The 22,654-nt window shown below is 47.1% G+C and overlaps 1 protein-coding gene across 3 annotated transcripts in view; it reads left to right on the top strand.

Annotated features, from left to right (window-relative positions):
- MSRA (methionine sulfoxide reductase A) overlaps window positions 1-22,654 on the top strand; it is a 334,984-nt gene that overhangs the window by 132,244 nt on the left and 180,086 nt on the right. The gene's annotated exons all lie outside the window — the stretch shown is intronic.

Raw genomic sequence — 22,654 nt, 5'->3', positions numbered from 1 at the left:
CCAAATTGTGTGCAAGCCTACTGCCAACTTTCTTAGTTTTAGCACGTGTCCTCGGGGCTTCAAAATCTGGGCTCTTCTAGATGTTTACAAGTCCTTACAGCCAAGAAGACTCTCGAGCTCTTAGTAATTTCTGGGATCGGGAATGCTTATTCTATAGAATCTAGTGTGCTTTCTTTTCTCACTTCAACAACCCAAATATCAAACTGTGTATTTGCTATTTCTTTCGTCCACACTGTAAATTAACCTGCTAATTTAGTGTTTGAGATTTTCTTTGCAAGAAGGGATCTTTCCCCCTACGTGGATGTATATAATTTTGTCAAAGGCTAGAATTCAAGAAGTTTTAGGTTGTTATTCCCCAAAAAATAAATCTAATTGAATGAACTCTTTCTTTTCCATCAATTGAGAACATTCTTTAAGAGAAAACATTAATGTAAAAAGGTTTAAGCAGAACAAAGTTCCATCCCTGATGTATACCTACAGTGTTCACTTATGGGCTGAGCCGAACTTTCCAGTTAGATTCCACACCTTTTGGCAAAGTCCCTCTAGACCCATGTTCCTCGCCTCCGACATCCAGTGTCTCCTGTTTTCTTCAAAATCTCTCTGTATGCTGTGCTTTCTGTACCTGCATTCCTGCCTCTCTTTGTCTCTCCTCTCCCCCTTCCTTCTCTTGTTCACACTGGCGTCCTTGTGTCCCTCTGGCCTCCCCTCCTCTTCTTTCCAACAGTGCCTTGGGGGTCCTTGCCCCCAAGGACCTCTGCATCTGGAATCCAGCTGGACACCCACAGTCTGCCCTGGCTTGTCTCCCTCAGCCTTCAGACAGTTTCTGTCACCTCTCCTATCCTAAAATCTCCAAGTCCCCTGACTTCATGTCTACTTTAACTTCTGTCCCACCCTGATCTTGGGTGTCCTACAAGGGTTCACAACTGCTTTGAAGTATTAAAGTGCATTTAACCTGGAGATTGGTCTCAAAACAGCCCAGTTCCTAAATGAGCACATTCAGAATAGAATGCTCCCTAATCCATGAGATGGAATCAGACCTGGTGATGGGTGAGGATTAACTGTGGGAGAACCATGAAGCAGGGCCTAATGCCACCTAACTCTCAGCAAATCCTGGCTTGGTGGGTGATCACCTTTTAAAATGTGCTGGTCAGTGATTAAAAATCATTATGTACAGAATTTAAATGGATAGTCTGATTTTGTAGAAGGCAAAATGGATATTACAATGTATGTGGAGATATCTGATTTCCTCACTTGCCTATCCTATCAGTGTCTGTTATCATGGGATACAAATTTTGCACATGCCAATGTTCAAAGTGTTCTTTTGACAATTTTGGTTTTTTTTTTTTTTTTTTTTTTTTTTTTTAGTCTCTCAGATTTGCCAATCCCAGACGTGTTAGAAAAGAGGTTCTGTGTCTTGTTGGGAAATGTGAAGGGACACTGACCTATCAGGAGCTTCCCTCTGTTGCTGTATTGGTGGAAACTCCCTCCTGGGGGACAGGCTGATGACATGATATAACTGTAGATCTGGAAATATCAGGGAATGAAGCTCTGTGGCAAGATTTCCCATTTTCCAGTGACCAATTCTGTTTATAGAGACTTACTAAAAGTCCTAACCCGCAGCATTCATGGTTTGACTTTGGACAGGCAACTTATCTTCAGGCCCTCAGTTTTCCCAATGGAAAGGATGTTGGATGAGCACTGGACCTTTCCAGCTCTGAGCCCTTTGCTCTGCCTTCTCCCTGCAGGACCAGAGGCTCACCTGGTGGAGAAGCCCTGGGAGCTCACTTGAAGGGCCAGTGTGTGTGGCTTGAGAAGAGCCGAATCATGCACAGAATTCCTACAAGTTAACAGTATTTAAAGGGCAGGATTATGCAGATCATAAAATTGAATACGCTTGACATCTAAGAATTCCTTCTTTAGAATTGCAGTTTGGCTCTTGCAGATGCTTAAATTAAGGTCCCTATTTTGGCTAAGTATATGCAAGAATTTCATGTTCATGTTTCCGGAATCGTTCTCTTTTTATATCACTGTCCACCTGCCTACAGTGGAGTGAGGGAGTGGATGGCTTTTGAGGAGGACTTCTGTGTTTCTGGGTTGTTTATAGCTGCACCATAAAGTTCAAACAAATGCAGCATTTGACTCTTTGCGATATACTTGGCATTTCATACTGCCAGCACCTTGCAAGTCTGCAGGGCTTATGTAGCCTCTTCTAGAAAGTTCACTGGGAGGGCCTAGCAGATTCAGCAATGTCTTTCAGTCCATACACAAAAGCATGATTCCCTGCCAAGACAATTTAGCAAATTGATTTGTAAACCCCCGTGAATTCCCAGAGTGCTCTGAAGGACTCTGGAGATGCAGCTTTTGCCGGGAAAATACTGTTTGGAGTGACGTTTCCTACAATGATTATGGTTTCTCCCCATTTGATTTTAGTAGCAAGTATAGTGTTATGGGAGTGTGTCTTACATCTCCCCGCCGGTGAGCGGACCGGGGGACCGTGGTTCTTCATACTCGTCCACACTCATTCTTCAGCCTTGGAGGTCTCCATAGTTAAGGCCAAAATGTTATCCCCAAGTATGATTTCATTACCTGTGGTTAATCATTTGAATGTACCTTATGAACGCTGTCTAAATAGGAACTTTTAAATTTGGTCCACTCTGCAGGTGACCACTGAGCTACCATTAGGCTTTTAGATCAGAGGAGAATGTAAAGGAGGATAGATAGACAGTGTGAGGGATCCAGGCACATTCCAGTGTGAAAATACATAAATGTGCTATTGTATCAGGCCATCAGAGAACATGTAGGTGGGTCCTTAAAACCTGTCCCTGGTGTACAGTCTCCACAGATTATTTTTAACTCAAGACGTTCGGCTTTTCAGGCCTTCTTTTGTAGTCATTCGTGAGCTTTTTCTGGGTCTTGTTTTCCTGCCACCGGAGCTCTTCACCTCCTTTGTTGCTCTTGCCCTCGCTGCACAATGCTAATGACGCCCACGGCCAGGCCCTGTCCTCCTGTAGGCTCCCCTGTCCTCCTGGGGGGCTCCCTTTCAAGTCAGCTGGAGCCTTTCCTTGCACACTGCAAAAGCGGAGCTGAACATTTTGCTGTTGCTTAATGTCTTTGTTCCTGGTGGCGGAGAGTGCCCTGTGGCCGTCATCCCTTTCTTCCACACATCAGCCCTGTGAAGTGGCATTATTGTGCTCTTTTTTGTGGTGGAGAAACTGAGGCACCCAGGGATTAGGTAGAGAGAACGCTTCCCTGGGGGAGAACATTTTTCCTCTACTGTGCTGTGCCTGTCCCGGGAGGGTTCTCCGTGACTTCCAATGTCTTAATGAAAGTGACAGTCCTTGGCGGTGGGCCAGTCCATCCACGCGGACAGCCAGGCTGTAGCCTCTCTGTGGATGTGCTTCTGCAGCACAGAGCAGCTACTCATTTTATTAAAAATATTCCATAGTCAAGATGTATCGTTTCAAAATAAGATAAATCTTACAAACTGAGAAGGTAGGAAGTGAAGGGCAAAGGATTCCAATCTTAAATTGTGGAGTTTTTAACACAATTAAAGAAAATAAGATAAAATTTTTTGAAAGTTTGAAGTATAACCCTTGAACATAAATTTGTTATCTAAATTAGGATACTTTTGAGGTGAAAAGGATGCTATTAAAATTATGTTGAGCCAAACATGGTGGTGCATGCCTGTAATCCTAGTGGCTCCAGAGGCTGAAGCAGGAAGATTGCAAGTTCAAAGCCAGCCTCAGCAACTTACTGAGACCCTAAGCAACTTAGCGAGACACTGTCTCAAAATAAAACATAAAAAGGGATAGGGATGTGGCTTGGTGATTGAGCACCCCTGGGTTCAATTTTTAGTAAAAAAAAAAAAGTTGAAATAATGAGGTATAAACCTGAAGGTCTTCAGGCAACTGGCATACAATTCAACTATGGGTTATACGATATTGCACCAAGAATAATAAATACAGATTGAGCAAAGCAGAACAAGAAAAACAACGCACTAAGATATATAAAATGAAGTAAACGAATGAAAAAGTTGGAATGTGGTAGACTTTGATTGTTTGTAATGTAGCATCAACATATCAACACAAATAGCTTGGCTAACTTTGAAGATTTTATTTGGTAAATATTGCTATACTCTTTCTGAATGACTTCAGATTAAAAGTTAACTCATATTTATCAAGAAGCCTTGTTCATGGCCCTTCAATAAGAGTAGAGAGTGTATCTGACTGTACATTTAAAATTTTAATATTGTACTAAGACTGGCCAGTGATATGGAATAATGAACTCCCCATCACCCCAGGTGTTTAAATGGTAGTCACTTAATGGGGCAAAATAGCTTTTAAGTTCCTTTCTTCTCAATTAAGGAGATTTTCTTTTTGTTTCAGAATGCTAAAACTTCTTTTTTACCTTAAAAAAATTGCTTTTAATTCAAAATTCGCCTACCCTGTGGAGGTCAGAACCCTGCACCCAGGCCGTTTGGTTGGAGGTGAGATTCTGCAAGGAGAACCTGCATGTTCAGAAGCCGATACCAAGTGTGACCACTGAGGCCTCTCAGTGAATTCTCTGGGTTGTCCCGGTGTGTGGCCTCCCAGTAGCCTGACAGTAAGGTATCTGTGACCCCAAGCCCTGCAAAACCTTTCTTCCATGTCAGGTTCCCCTGGGGCCCTCGGACAAGGGGAGCGAAGCCTGTGCAAGACATCGGGCCATGCGGATGCCCTCATGGCAGGGCTGCCGCAGCCCAGGGGCCAGGGACGCGCCAGGCGTCGCCCGAGTGACTGCCGAAGGCCTGGTCGCAGAGTGGGGGCCAGAGGCTGTCAGAGCCCAGAGAGGCCCCCCGCTCTGGGAGCTCACCTTGGGCACCTCACGGAGAATGCGATCAATGTCTGCAAGACGAGCCAATCACAAGAACAATTTTTTCCCTTGACTTGAATCGGAGGTGATTTTTGAAACAGCCCGTTATTTGTCTGCCAGCCAAGAAAACAGCCTTGGAAGCAGCAGGCAATATGTCAGACTTCAAAGGAAAATGTATTGGTGTCTCATTGGCTCGCATCCAACATGATGTTGGTAAATAATCGAATCCCGGTGTGGCGTATTTCTCCCTGAACCTTGACTGAAAACTAGTGAGGCCTGTTCTGTGAGCCGAGGAGAGTGGCAGTCACTCATTCCAGGAAAAAGGCCAGAAAGAATGACTTTGAAATGTGTTTATAATTAACCGAACAATCTATATTCAGGAGACTGTTAGAACAGCAGGCTGCTGACTGGTGCGAACTTCTTAGATGGAGAAGCACAGAAATAGGCCTTCTCGCACGGGGGTGCGAAGCACCTCCGAGTGACAGCAACTGGTCACTGGAGACATGATTTAAGGCACTTTTTATTTTTTATGTCTTTTTCGACTTCCATTTTCTCCTTAGGTGTGGTGAGGTCGGGTGACATAGGGAAGAGGAAGGAGTCCTTGCTGAGACTGGTCTCAGATTGGGGGCCAGCGGCTGTCAACGCATGCTGACAGTCTCTTTTGACATATGTGGCACCGCTGAGGATGGTGCCACCACCTTGTCCCAGTGCTGACCTGGGGGAGAGCCAGCGTGGAGTGGGAGGGCTTGTCTGCTGGAGAGGGCGAGTGGAATGGGTTGGGTGTGGGGGTGGAGATGGAGGCAGGTCCTGTGCTGGAAGGATGGAGCTAAGCACGCTGGCGGCAGGGGTGAGTTGAGTGAGCTTTGATGAAGTGCCATCTCACGTGCCCACAAACCTCAACCATTTGGGACACAAGTGCGAGCCAGAAAGCGAGCCCTCCCCATGAAGCAGTGGTGAAGTCCGTAGAGACCTGGGAACGCCCGAGGTCCTCAAGTTGGAGGTGTCTTGGTGTGACTGGATAGGGCTCTTCTCTGTGCCCATTCCTCCTCTGAATCAGGAGATCATGTGCCTCGAGGGGTGGTGGTCCCAGGGTGCTGAGAGAGTTCCCAGCTACAGCAGGAGGGAGGGCCCTGAGATGGGGCACTGCTGAGGGGGCTCTGGGTCCCCTGCCAGGGATCTGTGATCAAGGCCCTGGAAAGGGAGCCCAGCTGCAGTCAGAGCCCCTGGATAATACCAGACGGGTCCTACGTCCTGGGGACTCTCGGGAGCCATGGACACTGTGAGACCTGCTCGCACACTGGCCGGGTCCTGCTACTGAATGTTCTGTTGAGGCCACTCTTCCCACGGTCTGACTGGATTGGGCTCCCGTCAGTATCAGTGCAGAGGGCTCAGAAAATACCTGTATTTCTCTTTTGGCCTTAGCCCTAAAGATGCCGGTTGTCGTTTGTTTTCGCTATAACGCCTGTACAGTGGCCACCACTCCATCAACCTTTGCTTTTGAAAATTTTGAATATAAAAAAAGGTTTATTTAATTTATTTTACAAATGTGTCCAGACATTTCTTAAATTTCTGAGAAAGTATGCTCAATAGGATATGCAGGGAAAAAATCAATTATCTTTCTACTGCTTCTCTGTTAATTAAGTTATTTTAGAAAAGAAACATGGGTATGGAGAACAGGAAAATGAAAACGTTTACTCATTGTTCAAATTAACCCAAATGGTGTTTTTAAGAAAAATTCTGAGCAATATGGATCAAATACAGATAATATGAAACATAATATTGTTTTTCTTGCTCTTACTCTTCCCAACTATTTATCTTGGGCCTTGTGATAAAATGGACTAAAGGAAAATTAAAAAGTATACAAGGCACAAAAAATAGCATACGTTAGAATTTGGTAAATATTAGACCAAAGAAAAATAAGTGAAATGAAATACATAGAGTGTGGGTGCCATCCTAAGTAATTTACAAGGGTCGACCACAAATTTGGTTCTAAGTTTCCTAGCACAACATGAAGAAAGATCAGTTCTGTTGTATGGTTGAGTTTGTTTTTTGTTTCAGTATAAAATTTGCCACTGATCCTTTTTAAGCATGCAGCTCAGTGGCTTGAGGTATATTCAATGGTTGTGTAACCATCACCACCGTCTGGCTCCGGGACCCTTTCTTATCTTCACCAGCTGAACCTCCCGCCCCTCGGGCCCCCTCCTCCAGCCCTGGTCACCCCCATGCTCCTGCCGGTCTCTGTGAACTGGACCCCTCAGGTGCCTCCTGGAGGTGGCCTTTTGTGCCTGGCTGATTTCAGCAGTAGCATCCTCCAGGTTTGTCCCCTCCTCCTCTGGCGGAGCACCTTCCGCTGTGTGTGGCTGCATTTCGTCTTTCATCCCCCGAGGCACCGAGGCTGCTCCCACCTTTGGCTGTTGTGGGCAATGCTGCTGTGTCTCTCCAGTCCTCACTTTCCACTCTTTGGTGACCTTCGCCGGGAGCGGAATGCTGGGCCACGCGGCGGTCCCAGTCTGCTTGTCCAGCCGTCATCTCGCTGTCTTCCATGATGGTGCACTTCAGCGCTTCCCCCAGCAACGCGCAAGGGCTCCAGCTTCCCCACGTCTTTCCCCACGTCACCTTGCTCCTCTTCTGTTGGTAACAGCCATCCCAGCGTATGAAGTGGTGACTTGTCTCAAGTTGGACTTAGTGATCCTGAAAATGTACCAGCTTGGGGAAATAAAGAACCCTGATTCTAGAACAAGAAGGAAACGTCTGTTCAGGGCACCTATAAATGTCCTGTAAGGCCCTTGGTAGTGCTGCTGCCAGTGCTTTTGGAGGGGACAGTAGGAGTGTTTTTTGACCTGTTTGTCTCACTGCCCTTTTCCTGGGCTCAGAATGCCCCCAGGGACCATATGGTCCCTGTCCCACTGCCCCTGCCACCGTCTGTCTCTACTGGGCTCTGGCTCACCCCAGAAGTTAGTTGCTTTGTATCTAACACAGCTGCTGGACTAGATGTCCATTAGGGATTCCCACCATCATTTCTCTCGGTCGAGTTTCTAAACATGTGTTACTTCTTTATTGTGAAAAATGTCCAGCATGCATACAAGTAAGGAGACAAGAGGGTAGAGCCCGCGCACTCGGCTGCGCAGGGCTCGGCTGTGGCTGGTGCAGCTCGGCTGTATGGCCCCCCGCCACCCCAGGCCAAAAAGCCCAGCTTAGTTCATCTGTGACTATTTTGGTATATATCTTTAAAAGATGTCTCTTAAAAGAGGGATATCAGCCTGTTAACACAGAAGAATGATTTTTATAGCACCTAAAATTTTTTATTGTTCCTTAATATCATCCAATATTCAGTAAGTCTTCATTTTCCCTGTTGTCTCATATTTACTGGCTCTGTTTATGAGACACTATTGTTTAACTGTTCATTTGAATCAGGATCCAAGTAAAGTTCTCACGTTGCAATTGGTTAATATAAATATTTAGTCTCTTTTAATCTGTAAGTTCACCTCTCTCTCTTTCTCAGATTTTATTTGTTTAAAAAATTGGATAATTTGCCTGTACATTTCCTTCAGTCTGAATTGAATGATCACCTTCTTCCGTTCTCTATATTTTCCTTGAATTGGGAGTTAGAGGCCTGATCAGAACCCATAAATGGAGGCGTGTGTCATTCAGGAGGCATTTAATAACTGGCTCTTTCTCTTTTGGTGAAGGTAGCAGCCTTTACTAACATTTACCACGATCTGTTATTGTACTAGAGGCTGCAAGATACAGTTAGCCCCATGTGTCTGTGGACTCTGTATCCATGGATTCAACCAGCCATGGATGGAAAATACATTTTAAATACCTGTTTCTGTCCTGAACATGTACAGACAGTTTTTTCTTGCCATTATTCCCTAAACATCACATAGTAAATACGATTTACACTGCACTTGTGTTAGGTATTAGCTATTAGGTATTGTGTTAGGTATTGTTTGTCTTAGAGATGACGTACAAGTGCCTGCAGGCCTGTGCACAGGCTTTATGCAAGTGCCTCGCCATTTTATGTAAGGGGCTTGCGCCTCGTTAGATCTGAGTATCTCGGGGCTGGAGGGGCCTTGGATCCGTCCTCTTGTGGGTACTGAGGGACAATTGCATTCAGAGTCCAGCTTCCCTTTGATTGTGAACTGGAATCTTTCTATAACAAGAAACTTCCCCTTATGAACTGTTGAGCACCACGAGATCTCCCGTGACCCTGAGGCAGAGCACTGCTTAGTGCTCCTGTGTCCACCGTTGGCTCCACGTGTGGGCGTGGTCGAATGTGCACCTGTGCATGGGAGGCACACGTGGACAGCCGCTGAAGCCCAAGGTCCACCATCCTGTGATGGAAGCCGCTCCAGGACCATTTCCCCTGGGACATTTGACCAGATGATTGAGAATTGTAATCATTTAGCCAGGTGAAAAACAGTCATAGCAGCAGATTGCCCTAACTGATGTGGGGTAAGGAGAAAAGCCCCTGGGGTCAGGTGGCAGGGCTGATTCTCAGGCAAGGCCTAGTCTGGAGAGTGACCATCTTCTGTCTTGTTCCCACCAGATCTGGTGACCAGAGGACCTGCTGCCAGGTGGGTTCGAGTCTTGAGCCTATGTGGCCCAGCGCTAGGACTGACTCCTGAGCGGGTGGAGGGCTGAGCCACCTGCTGAAAGCTGAAAATCCGGGTGGCTTTCAGATTCCGAAGTGATGGAAAGGGAAAAGCAGGCGAGAAGCAACGGGTTCCTTAGGGTTCTGTCCCCAGCGAGGATGGGCAGCGGGTGGCTTCACCTCTGCACTTCTCATGCCTCAGCTCCGCGGGGTAAGAGGGTCTGCGGGTGGCAGGGGACTATTCATCAGGGCGTGTTGCCCGCACTCCAGTTTCACAGGCAGAGTCTGGAATGATCCATCCACTGTTACCGCGGCCAAACACCCGGTGGCGTGAGAAGGGGCGCCTGTACTGACCCACTTTGTGACCTCATGCACATCTCCCATCTATATTTTTATAAGTCACTTTAAATTCTTCTTATGGAACGATGCTACATATAAATCAAGTACTAAAAACAAAATAAATACCATAAATGAGACTTGGTAGGTCCAGTAAACGTACACCTATTTGGTTTTAGGCAATCAGAACCAGTGGCCCTGCACTTTCCAGGAGGAACTGGAAACGTGCCCCCAGGAGCAGGTTCAGTGGGCAGGGTGTGTGAGCCCCGCTGAGGAGGTCAGGGGGCTCTGTGCACGGCTCCCGATGTCTGCGGGATCCAGGGACTGCCCGTCACCAGGCGTCATGGAACAGGACGCCTTTCCTGTTCTGTGGGGTAATTGGCATCCCAGGATGTGGGTCAGCTGACAATGGCCACGTTCCGTGTGGCGCCCCTGGTCCTGGCGCAGCAGTGGTGCGCAAGCTTGCATGACCTGGCGTAGGCCCCACCGCGTGCCCAGGTCTCAGCCCGGGATTCCACCCCATGACAGTGTGAAAGAACAATGGCAGCCCATGGTAGACTATCACAAATAAGTTTTTTAAAAGATTTTAAAAATTCACTCAGCATGAGATGAGTGGAAGCAGCCTCATTATGGCCCGCAGAACCCCCTCACTCAGAGGTCGGGGGTTCTCTTATGAAAAAGAAATGCTATTTTTTTGCCCTCATCTCTGACCCCCCACCACCAACAAAAAGCTCCTCCACAACCTCTCAGTCCCTGCTGCCTCTCTGGGATGACACGCCCCCAGTTTCTGTGACTGTGTCCTCGTCAGGACAGGGAGACATGCTTCTGACCCTGCTGTCAGGCTGGTGCTCAGTAGACTCTCCTTGGCCCTTTCCCAGCCCCGCCAGCTCCTCAAGGTCCCCTTTCCTTGGAGTATGGCCTTTTTCTGGATGTCACTGAGGACAAAGAACCGGGAAGAGTTTGTATTCACCTCATAAGGAATGTCAAGGGGTGAGGGGGCCAGTTATCTGGGAAACCCTGGGGCTGTGATGGCACCAGGGAGGGGCAGGTGAGCGGCAGGGAAGCTCAACAGTGACGGAGATGCAGCCTTTGGCCAGGCCGCAGGTTACCAGCTTTGCAGTGGAGATGTGTGACCCCCTGGCCGTGCAGTGGGGAAGGCCCAGGGGCGTGTGTTCGGTGTGTGGCCTCTGCCTTTTCACACGCAAAAAAAACCAAACCAAAACAATAGCTGGGTTCCCAGACAAATGGCCTGGGCTCCAACTCTGGTGCCAAGACACGACAAATAGGCAGGTGCACCAGATGAGTGACATGTAGCTTTCAGGGGCTCTGAATGCAATTTATGTCCCTGTTTTTTCTCCCACGTAGAGCATTTGTAATCTAGCTTGCAGTGAAATGGCTGTCAGAAACCACTACTACCCCAACTGCCTTTTCCACTTCAGCATCATTTTCCGTATTATGAAGTATTTTCATACATATAATTTCATTTGTTCTTTGCAGTTAACTCTGAGAAACTAAGACTAGTGCTCAGATTATTTGTTCATCAGATCACTTATTGACTGCAATAGGAGACAGAAAAAAACTCTCCCCTCAAGGAACTTCTACTCTAGGAGTAGAAGACAGAAATAAGATAGATACATAAAGTGCACATTATGTCAAGTGTAGATTAAAATAAAGCAGGGATGGAAAGAGGAAATGCCAGGTTGGGGTAGATTGCAATTTAAAATGGCATTGTCAGGGAAGGCACAGTGAGATGGTAATATTTAAGCAAAGACCAAGAAGAGGTGTGCTGTCACACGGAGATGTGTTGAAAACATGCTCCATGTGGAAGAAACAAGTGCAAAGGTCCTGGGGCAGTAGTGGGTTGGGTAGGAGGCCTGTGTGACTGGAGTGTAATTGGCAAAGGAAGAAGAGGAGGAAGAGCTAGAGTCAGAGATTAAGAGAGAATCTGGTTATCAAAACTTTTTGGGTATTCCTGGGGACTTTGGTCTTTGTTTTGTGTGCTATAGGAAATCTTTAGAGGATTGTGGTGAAGGAGTGATGTAATATAACATATATTATAAAACAGTCACTTCTGTATTGAAGATGGTGCTCAGGAAGGTGGGAGCAGCAGCAGGAGTCCCCGCAGGAGGTGTCGTCCCTAGACCAGCACTTCTGTCCCGAACACACACTGTCTTTAATCAAAACAAAAAACAAAAACAGAGAACATCAACTACATACCCTTGTGGACCTTAGTCAAATGCTGTATGTTCATGGTTTTAGAAGGTTTTATTTATCCCACTGTTTGGAGAATTTACATGGCCCTTTTAGATAACACATTATCTTGGCTATTTTTAAGAAGTTTGAAGATGATAGTTGTTGGTGAGGATTCCCACGGTTAGCATAGTCATTAAGGAAAACAGTTTGGAGGTTCCTCAAAAAATTGGAAATTGAACTCCCATGTGATGCGACAATTCCACTATGGGGTGTTCCTAAGGGAAGTGAGGTCAGAGTCTTGAGGGGTGCCTGCACACCCTGGTCACTGTAGCTCCGTCCCCAGTGGCAGGGCTGTGGGTTGGCCTGAGTGTCCACCTGGATGATGGGGAAGAGAGTGGGGTCTGCACGTGCAGCTGAGTGCTGTTCAGCTTTAACAGTGAGGTCCAGTCATCCGCAGTGACATGGGCGAACCTGCAGGATGCTGCGCTCGGTTAAGTCAGCAGGCCCAGAAACGCCAATGTCACAGTGTCACACAGTGGCACTCACAGTGGAATCTGAAGAAGTCCAGCTCAGGGATGCGCACAGTGGCATAGTGGCCACAGGAGCTGGCATGGGGTGCTGGCTGAAGAGCAGAGTCTCGTCAGACGGTCGGTCCTGGAGGTGTCTCAGACAGCAGGCGCCGCGCTTAATGACATGCACTTGAACATTGCTGAGAGCAGATTTCAAGTGTTCTCACCACACACAGAAAATGGTCGCGTGTGGCGTGAGGGGCGCGCCACAAGGTGTATGCCAACCAAACACCGCGCACCTTAAATATGCATCGTTCCTTGTCAGGTTACAAAGGAACGGGTAGTAAATGACGCCTTAGTTCAAACAGGCGCAGACCCTCTGTGGATGCTCAGGAGCGCTCGGTGCTCCACTCGAGAGCAACGCTCCTGGCGTTTTTAGATGGACAGACTGAGTGAGGCCACTCACTGGGAGTGAGTCCCTGCTGAGGCCTGTTCCACCGTCCACAGGGCAGCGGGGAGACGTTTCCTCCTGGAGGCAATGGAGCTCGGGCCCAGGGCATGTTGGGGTGGGGTTGACAGTGGGAAGCCAGGTTTGACCTGAGCCTGAAGTTTACCAGTGCAGTACATTGGCGTGTCACGGGGCTTTAACTCCTCCACCCACAAACCACTGGGACGGAACCTCAGGTACTTGGGATCAGCACATTTGTTTTTTAATCCTCACAGATGTGTTCTGAACTTGATTTGCATTTCAAAACTTCCAGCTGGTAGTCATATCACCTCTGGACCAAATTTTAAAAGACTGAATTGCATGAGGGGCTGGAGAGTGGCCAGGTGTTGCTTTCTGGGCAGAACCCCGAGGGGACACAGCCCTTGGGAGAAGGCAGGAGATACATTGGCCAGTCGGTCCCTTGGTGCAGGGCTCAGTCACAGCTGCTTAGCAAAAGACTGCAAGTAGGAAGTGGCTGAATCACAGGTCGCTAGGGTAGCTGGAAATAGCAGGGAACCTTCCAGAATACAGGGGCTGGGGAGGGAGAGCCCAGAGGCTTTGCATGAATCCCCTCTTCTCCAGGGATGACTCTTTATCTGGGCCTCTGCAGGGTGAGACGCCCAGAGAACACACCCAGCAACCACTGGATCTGAATGGGGTTGGAGCTCAAGTCCTGTGCTGTTCAGAGGCTTGTAGAAAGTTTAGTCCTTTTCCAGGAGGGCCAGGTCTCAGGAGTGAACCCAGGATGAGGGACGGTATCCTAGGCTGAGGGAAAAACCGAAACAAGGCCACCAGTGTAAAACTTACAACCATGCTTCGTCAGAATCATGCGGCCCACCAGAAATTAAATTTTTTGCCAGGATAAAATTCAACATTCTTTAGAGGAAAAGACAAAACCCAATCTCTACTGGATCATCCACGGTGTTTATTATACAATAAAATTATCAGATGCAAAGAAATAAGAAAATGTGATTGATGACCAAAGGAAAAAAGTCAATAGAAGCAGCTCCAAAGATGAGCCAGTCAGATGTTGAAAGAAGCAGACAGGGACTTGGAACATGTTATAAATATATTAAAGGGTTTTTAGGAAAAGATGGATGAAATGGGTAAAGAGATGGGGAAAATATTTACAAAGAAATGAAAACTATAAAAGAAAAGGTAATGAAAGTTCCAAGATTCTAAAATACAGCATCTGAAAATGACATTTGAGTAGACATAGGAGGAGTCTGGACATTGCAGAAGATGGATCAGTGAATCTGAAGGCAGGCCCATAGAAATTCTCCAAGCTGGAGCGCACAGAGAAGACATGTGTTCGAATAATGAACAGAGCTTGAGACCGTGAGTTTGTGTCAAGTGATCGGACACACGTGACTGCAGTGTCAGAGGGAGCCAGAGAGTAACTGGGACAAGAGATACGTTTGAGGAAATAATGACCCTGAGTTTGATGAAAAGCTGTTGGGGGGAGTCAAGGTGAATGACAGATCTGGAAGATCAGAGCTGGGGATCAGATCAGGATCCTGGAGCAGAATGTTTGGTGGGGAGGAAGATGGATATGAGACCCCTCACCCACTTCCCCACTCCAGTTCCCGTTAGAATGGATTGTCTCCCTTCTCTGGTTCCATGGGGACAGTGTGCTGGAATGGAAAGTCACAGGCTTGGACTCAGACCTGGGCTTGATTCCCAGCTTTTGCTGTAGCTGGCTTCTGTCTAGGGCAAACCACTCCAGTCTGTATCCTGGGATCATCAGTGGCTATGGGGAGGGAGTGGTCTCTCCAGCCAAGAAGGCCAATGGGAGGGAACACATTGTCTAGTGGGGCTGGCTACCTTGGGGCTAGTCCTCAGTGGACAGTTGCTGCCTTCTCTCCTCAAACCACGCTGGCCACAGTAATCTGCATGGATAGGCACCAGTGAGTGGTGTGCCAGATTAAAGGAATCGTGCTCTATGGTAAGAGCAGCAAGAGCCGAGGAAATGGTGGGAACATAGTGAATTTCAGAAAGCTCACTCAGGCTTCCAGTGAAGGGTAGCGCCAGGTGGACGAGGTTTGGAGAGTCTGTCAGGGGTGCCACTGTGGCCTGCACACCTCTTCCACCTCCCCAGTGGCTGTGTGCTGCTTGTTCACAGGAGACCTTGATATCCCCGTCTACACCACAGCTCAGTGATTACCAAGCCCCACAAGAGTGGGTCCCTTGTCCTTAGGGTGGAGAGGGCTCAGTCTTCAAGGGTGAGAGGTGGTGGCCTAGGCCAGGTGGTGAGGAGCCTGGAGTCCTGTGAGTGGAGCTGAGTCCTTGCCAGTCCTGTCATCTTTGAGGGATCTGAGTACGGCTATGGCGCTGATCCCTCCCTTGCCGGCATCTTTGTCTCCAGACCACAGCTGCACTCCTGTGTCTGGCTGTTAAGGCCCACAGAATTGAATGCCAACCTACTCAGAGCTTTCTTATTTTTTAGTGCTGCTTCTCGGCCAAGCTGCGTGATGGACCTCGCCTCTGTTCTTCCATGAGCCCCTCACACCCTTCCTGCCCTCAGCTGCAGCCCTGCTCATCTGTCAGGCCTCAGCGCCTCTCCGCAGCCCGCCCTGCCCCTCAGGTCATTGGCACGTTTCCCCTTGCACCGTGCGTGCCTCTTGAATCAGGTCGCCTTGTCCTGCCCTGGAACTTTTTGCGAAGGGTCTCAAACGCAGCCCCTTAACAGGAATACTTTGTTATACGAGTGAGTGAGGCAGTGTTCCGCACGTGGCTGTGGACATAGGGGAAAAGTCCTTATGGTCCAGTGGCCTACTGTGTACACACGGTCGAGTAAGAAATAATCTGAAAATTTTAACTTGAGGAAAAGAAGGTTTGAAAAGAGGAATCAATAACTACAGAGGACATTTCGAGGTTCCTCCTGGAATCTTCTGAGTGTTGGAATTGTGGTGGCCAAAGCTCTTCCCAGCAGACGACTTTCCCCTCTGTGAGTAGGTGGCCCGCCAGCCTGGCTTCAAGTGCTTGTGGGGGAGCAGCATTCCAGCGCGAGGACGTGCTCCCTGAGTGTGCTCCCTGATCCCGAGCCGACTGCTCTCCATCCCTTCCCGCTCCCCTCCCAGCCCCTGGTTACCACCGTGGTACTCTCTTCTGTGGGCTCAACTTCCTTAGCTCCACAGATGGAAATAATATCTGCCTTTCTGTGCCTGGATCATCTCACTCACCATGACATCCTCCAGGTCCCCCGTGGTGCTACAAGGGGCAGGATTTCATTCTTATTATGGCGGAGTAGTAGTCCACATTCTCTTTCTTTAAAATTTATAATTTGTTCTTTGTAGTTATATATGGCAGTAGTTTTAGCCAGCTTTTTTGCTGCTGTGACTAAAAGATATAACCAGAATGATTTTAAAGGAGGAAAATTTCATTTGCCAGCTCACGGTTTCAGAGGTCTCTATCCCTAGACTGCAGGCTCCATTCCTCTGGCTGGAGGTGAGCCAGGACATCATGGCGGAAGAGTGTGGCAGAGGGAAGCGGCTCTCATGGTGATTAGGAAGCAGAGAGAGACTGCGCTGGCCAGATACAAGTACATACCCAAGGCCTCGCCCCAATTCCCACCTCCTCCGTCACACCCACCACTCCAGTTACCACTCAGTTAATCCCTCTCGGGATTAATTCACCGATTGGGTTAAGACTCTTACGACCCAGTCATTTCTCCTCTGAACTTTCTTGTATCGTCTCACACGTGAGCTTTTGGGGGACACCTCACATCCAAACCATAACAACAGTGGAATGTACTTTGACATATCATACATGCATGGAGTATAACTTCCCATTTTTCATGGTTGAAGATGATGTAGAATTACACTGGCCATTTATCCATATATGAACATAAGAAAGTTATGTCCCATTCCTCTCCCTTCCCCCAACTCCTCCCATCCTTTCCGGTGAACCATCACACCTGCCCCTATTGAGTCCACATCTGCATATCAGGTAGAACATTGGCCTTTGGTCTTTTGGGATTGGGTTATTTCACTTAGCATGATAGTCTCCATTCCCCATTTACCAGCAAATGCCATAATTTCATTATTCTTTATGACTGAGTAATATCCATTGTGTATATATACTTTATGCATTCTTCTGTTGATGGGCGCTTAGGTTCTTCCACAGCTTAGCTATTGTGAATTGAGTTGCTATAACATTGATGTGGCTGTGTCACTATAGTATGCTGATTTTAAGTCCTTTGAGTATAAACTGAGGAGTGGGATAACTGGGTCAAATGGTGGTTCCATTCCAAGCTTTCTGAAGAATCTCCACACTACTTCCCAGAGTGGTTGCACCAATTTGCAGTCCCAATGGTGCAAGGTATGAGTGCAACATTTCCCCACATCCTTGCCAACATTTATTGTTACTTGTATTCTTGATAATTGCCATTCTCACTTGAGTGAGATGAAATCTCAGTGTAGTTTTAATTTGTATTTCTCTAATTGCTAGTGATATTGAACATTTTTTCATGTATTTGTTGACCAGTTGTATTTCTTCCTCTGTGAAGTGACTGTCCAGTTCCTTTCCCCATTTATTGATTGGGTTATTTGTGTTTTTGGTGTTAAGTTTTTTTGAGTTCTTTATATATCCTGGAGTTTAATGCTCTCTATCTGAGGTGCATGTGGTGAAGATTTTCTCCCATTCTGTAGGCTCTCTCTTCATGTTCTTAATTACTTACTTTGCTGTGAAGAAGGTTTTAGTTTGATGCCATCACATTTATTGATTCATTTTTTTCTAGCTTTTATTTATGTATTTTCATTAACTTTTTGACAGTGCTAAACATTTTTTGAACTCTCTTCATACATGTATATAGGGTAATAATGTCTCAATCTACTGTCCTTCCCAACTCTACTGCCCCACCACTGCCCTCACTCCCTCTGTACAATCCAAAGTTCCTTCATTCTTCCCTACCCATCCCCCACTATGGATCAGCATCCACTTATCAGAGAAAACATTCGGCCTTTGGTTTTTGGGGATTGGCTTATTTCACATAGCATGATGCTCCCCAGTTCCACCCATTTACCTGCAAATGCCACAGTTTCATTCTTCTTTAAGGTTGAGTAATATTTCATTGTGTATATGTACCACATTTTCTTTATCCATTCATCTGTTGAAAGGTATCTAGGTTGGTTCCATAGTTTAGCTATTGTGAATTGAGCTTCTATAAACATTGATGTGGCTGTTTCACTGTAGTAAGCTGATTTTAAGTCCTTTGGGTATATACTGAGGAAGTTGGATAGCTGGGTCAAATGGTGGGTCCATTCCAAGTTTTTGGAGGAATCTCCATACTGCTTTCCAAAGTGGTTGCACTAATCTTCAGTCCCACCAACAATGTATGAGTGCGCCTTTTCCCCCACATCCTCACTAACATTTATTATTGCTTGTATTCTTGATGGTTGCCATTCTGACTGGAGTGAGATGAAATCTTAGAGCAGTTTTGATTTGCATTTCTCTAATTGCAAGAGATGCACTTTTTTTCATGTTTGTTGATTGATTGTGTTTCTTCTTCTGTGAAGTGTCTGTTCAGTTCCTTAGCCCATTTATTGATTGGGTTATTTGTTTTTTGGTGTTAAGTTTTTTGAGTTCTTTATATATCTTTGAGATTAGTGCTTTATCTGAGGTGCATGTGGTAAAGATTTTTTCCCATTCTGCAGGTTCTCTCTTCAAATTCTTGATTGTTTCCTTTGCCAAGAAGAGGCCTTTTAGTTTGATACCATCCCCTTTGTTGATTCTTGATTATACCTCTTGTGCTTCAGGGATCTTGTTGAGGAAGTTGGTTCCTGTGCCGACAAGACGGAAACCACATTCTCTTTATCCATGCTCCCATTGATGGGCACTTGGGTCAATCCATGCCTTGGCTATTGTGACTGGTCCTGCAGTGAATATGGCAATATAGCATTTCTTCCATGTACCATTTCATTTCCTCAGATATATACCCAGAAGAAGGATTGCCGGGTCACATGGTAGTTCAATTTTTAATTTTTTGAGGAATCTCCATACGGTTTTCATGATGGTGGCACTAATTTGCACTCTCATGACAGTGGATGCAGGTTCTTCTTTGCACCATCACCAGCGTTACTTTTTGTGTTTTTGATTATAGCCGTTGTAACTAGAGTGGGAGGATGTCTCATTGTGGTCTTGTGCTTCCCTAGTGATTGGTGATGTTGGGCAGATTTTCATGTACTTGTTGGTCATTTGTATGTCTTCTTTTGGGAAATGTCAATTCAGATTATGTGCTCATTTTAAAGTCAGACTATTTATTATTATTATTATTATTGCTGTTGAGTGGGATTCTCTATTTCTTCTGATATTAATCCCTTATCAGATGATGAATACTCTGCAAATATTTCATCTAGTTCTGCAAGTTCTCTTTCACTCCATTGATTGTGTCCTTGGCTGTGCAGAAGTGGTTTAATTTGATATAACTACATTTATTTTTGCTTTTTTGCCTCTGTTTTTGAAATCTTTTCCAAAACATCTTTGCTCATACCAATGTCCCAAAGCGTTTCCAGTATATTTTCTTCTAGTCCTCTTAGTTTCAAGTCTTACATCCATTTTTGAGTTGATTTTTGTATATGGTGAGATTGGGGTCTAATTTCATTCTGTATGTGGGTGTCCATGTTTCCACCACTGTTTATGGAAGAAGACATTATTTCTCCACTATTCTTGGTTCATTTGTCAAAAGACCGTTGTCTGTAAACACGTGAATTGATGTTTGGTTCTCTGTTCTGCCCATCAGTCTGTGTGTCCATCTGTGCCAGCATGAGCTGTTGTGGTCACTGTGACTTCGTGGTCTATTTGGAGTTGGGTATTGTGATGCCTCCAGCTTTGTCCCTGCTGCCCAGGGTCGCTTTGTCTATTTGGTGTCTTTTGTGGCTCCATTCAATTTCAGAATCTTTTCTCCTACTTCTATGGAGAACGTTTGGTATTTCAATAGGTGTTGCCTTGAACCTGTAGATCACTTTGGTGGTGTGGACATTTTAACAATACTCATTCCTCCAATCTGTGGATATGGGATTTCTCTCCTTGTGTGTGTGTGTGTGTGTGTGTGTGTGTGTGTGTGTCCTCTTCAGTTGCTCTCATTGGTGTTTTATAATTCTCATTGCAGAGAACATTCATTTTTTGTGAAATTTATTCCAAGATTTCTTGGTAGCTCCTATAAATTAGATTGCCTTTTAAAAATCCAATTCATTATTGATGGATGGAAACACTACCGATTTTTGTGTGTTGATCTTACGCCCCGAGACTTTACTCAGTTTGAATGCATGAACTGTCTACTGGACGCCAAGAAGACCAGCCAAAGAACAGGCAGGTAAAGGAGGAAGTGTCGCTTCTGCTCCAGGGCAGGGAGCGTAAAGGAGTGTTCACGCCCAGGGGGCTGAGGGGGAGCCCCAGTGTCGCTCCTGGTGGTCGCCTGTGGTTCCTGTGCTGAGCCTTCGGTGGGTAAAGACCACCAGCGTTTCCTCACCTCTATTCCTAGAGTGCGGCGGTGCCTGGCCCGGCTACAGGGTCACGTTGATACTGCTTGGTGTGGTGGAAGCGTGGCGCTTCTCCTGCCTGTCACCCTGGTGGGCCTGGGTTTCATGCCCCGTGCAGAGGAAGGCCATGCTTCTCGCTGACGGTCCCCCAGCTGCCCCCTTCCTTTTCTGATGAGTGGAGGGGTCCAGGCTGAGCCTGGCCTTCCATTGATGTTTTACTGTTTCTCAAGAAAGCCAGGAAGAGGGTCATATTGTGGCTGCAGATTGACCTTCAGGGACAGTTCTCCGTCTGGTGCCTCTTCCCCGTGTCCCTGTGTTCTGCAGTTTCATTCCCCTGTGGCGCGACACCAGGCAGAGTCATGGCCACGTGTCACTGACATCCTCAGGCGTCCTGCCCCTCTGTAAGGGAGAATCGAACAGTAGTGCCTTAGAGAAGGCAATGCCACAGCAGACACCTCGGGCACAGAACGTGGGCAGAGGTGTCTGCTTATCAAGCCAAGTGATGGTTTTACTTTCTTTTTTAAAAAATTATTCATAGGACTGGGATTGTGGCTCAGTGGTAGAGCGCTCGCCTAGCATGTGTGAGGCCCTGGGTTTGATCCCCAGCACCACATAAAAATAAAATAAAGGTATTGTGTCCACTTACAACTAAAACAAAATAAAAAAGAAAATAGTCTATGTATATTGTTTAGTTGTTGCTGGACCTTTATTCACATATTTGTATGCCGTGCTGAGAATCGAACCCAGTGCCTCACACAGGCTGGGCAAAGCGCTCTACCACTGAGCCGCACCCCAGCCCTTGTGTGGCTTTCTTGACACATTCGTTCTTCCTCAGCCCAGGCCAGCTGGTGACTGTACTTGTTGGCCCTGCCTAGACCCTCCTCACACCCTCTGGAGGAGTCGGACTCTGGAACTGAGGTCCTGGGCTGCCCGGTCTCACCTCAAGGTCTAGTCCAACTTGCTCCACTGCTCTCCAGCAGCCTGGAGATCTGGCCCTGTCCAGGGGGCTGGTTTGAGAAGTCTGGCCTCCTGTGTGATGGGTATTCAGTCCAGGGAAACACCCCACCTCACGGTCCATCCCTGGGGAGCAGCTGTGGCTCCACTTGAAGGGGTACAGAGTCTCGCGAGCACACTCTGACGAGAGCAGATGACAAGCAGACCCCAAGATGTGTCTAATGAGGAGCAGACCCAGGGTCTTGCTGTATTCAGCATGGAGAGGGGGAGGTTAGGAGGTTCCTGAGCTGTTTTCACAAGGCCAGAGGATCAGCAGGTTGTTGTGAGGAAGAGGGGCCAGCTGTCCATGTTTTGTCCTTTGTGGCCTCAAGGAGAGGAGCAGAGTGAAGGAGGAACGTGCCAGGGCTTGGGTTGCATGTAGGAAGAACTTTCTAGCTGCCCTTGGATCAGAGCGTACTGGGCTCCTTCTGCAGCTGCAGGGTGGTGCCTGGACAGCCGCTTGTCCGGGTGGGACAGGAGTTCAGAGCCTTAGCGGGGCATCCAGGTTAGATGAGAGGGAAGACTCGACTGATCTTGGGGGTGTGTTTCTTGAGCCCTGCTGGGAAACGGGGACCTCGTGCTCTTAAAAGACTGTCCCCAGGGGGAGCTGAGCTCCTGCAGTGTGTGTCACGGACCCGGAACTGGATTAATCAGTGCAGAGTCACAGTGGCATGTGCCTGTGCATACGTGGACTCGTTTTAAGTTAGGAAAGAGACCAGAAAGAAGGCTTAATCAAATTAAAGCAGCACTAGGCCTTGATGTGGACAGAAAGTAATTAGTTGTCATCAAATATTGAGAATATCAATCAGACCCTAATTGCTTCATGATTTCTCATATTAGCAGAAAGTATTCTTAAATTCTGTAGTTTCCAAGCAAGCGTAGAGGAAGGAAGGTAGCTGTGGGGTGGGGTGGCACTGAAGCTGGCGCAGAGCTGGCCTGAAACATCTGCGTTTCTACGCACGTTCATTCTCCGTGGCAGCAAATTCCAGCATTTTCGAGCAAGCGAGATCCATCGCCGACCCCCTGCTCCTGCTGGACGGTGGACAGGCAGAGGCTTGCCCTGGCCACACAGTCGGCATCCGTGGTGTCTGTCACAGGGCCGGCCGCCCCTTCTGAGTTGCCCATTGAGTGTACCCAGGCCATTCCTCTCTGTCTAGCCTCCCTCCTGTGAGAAGCACGCCTGCCCAGCTGTGGCTGGATTTGAGTGCCAGCC

Source organism: Sciurus vulgaris (assembly GCF_902686455.1).
Source record: "Sciurus vulgaris genome assembly, chromosome: 5".
NCBI lineage: Eukaryota > Metazoa > Chordata > Mammalia > Rodentia > Sciuridae > Sciurus > Sciurus vulgaris.
The sequence above is the reverse complement of the archived record's forward strand: the minus strand, read 5'-3'. Positions and strand labels throughout refer to the sequence as shown.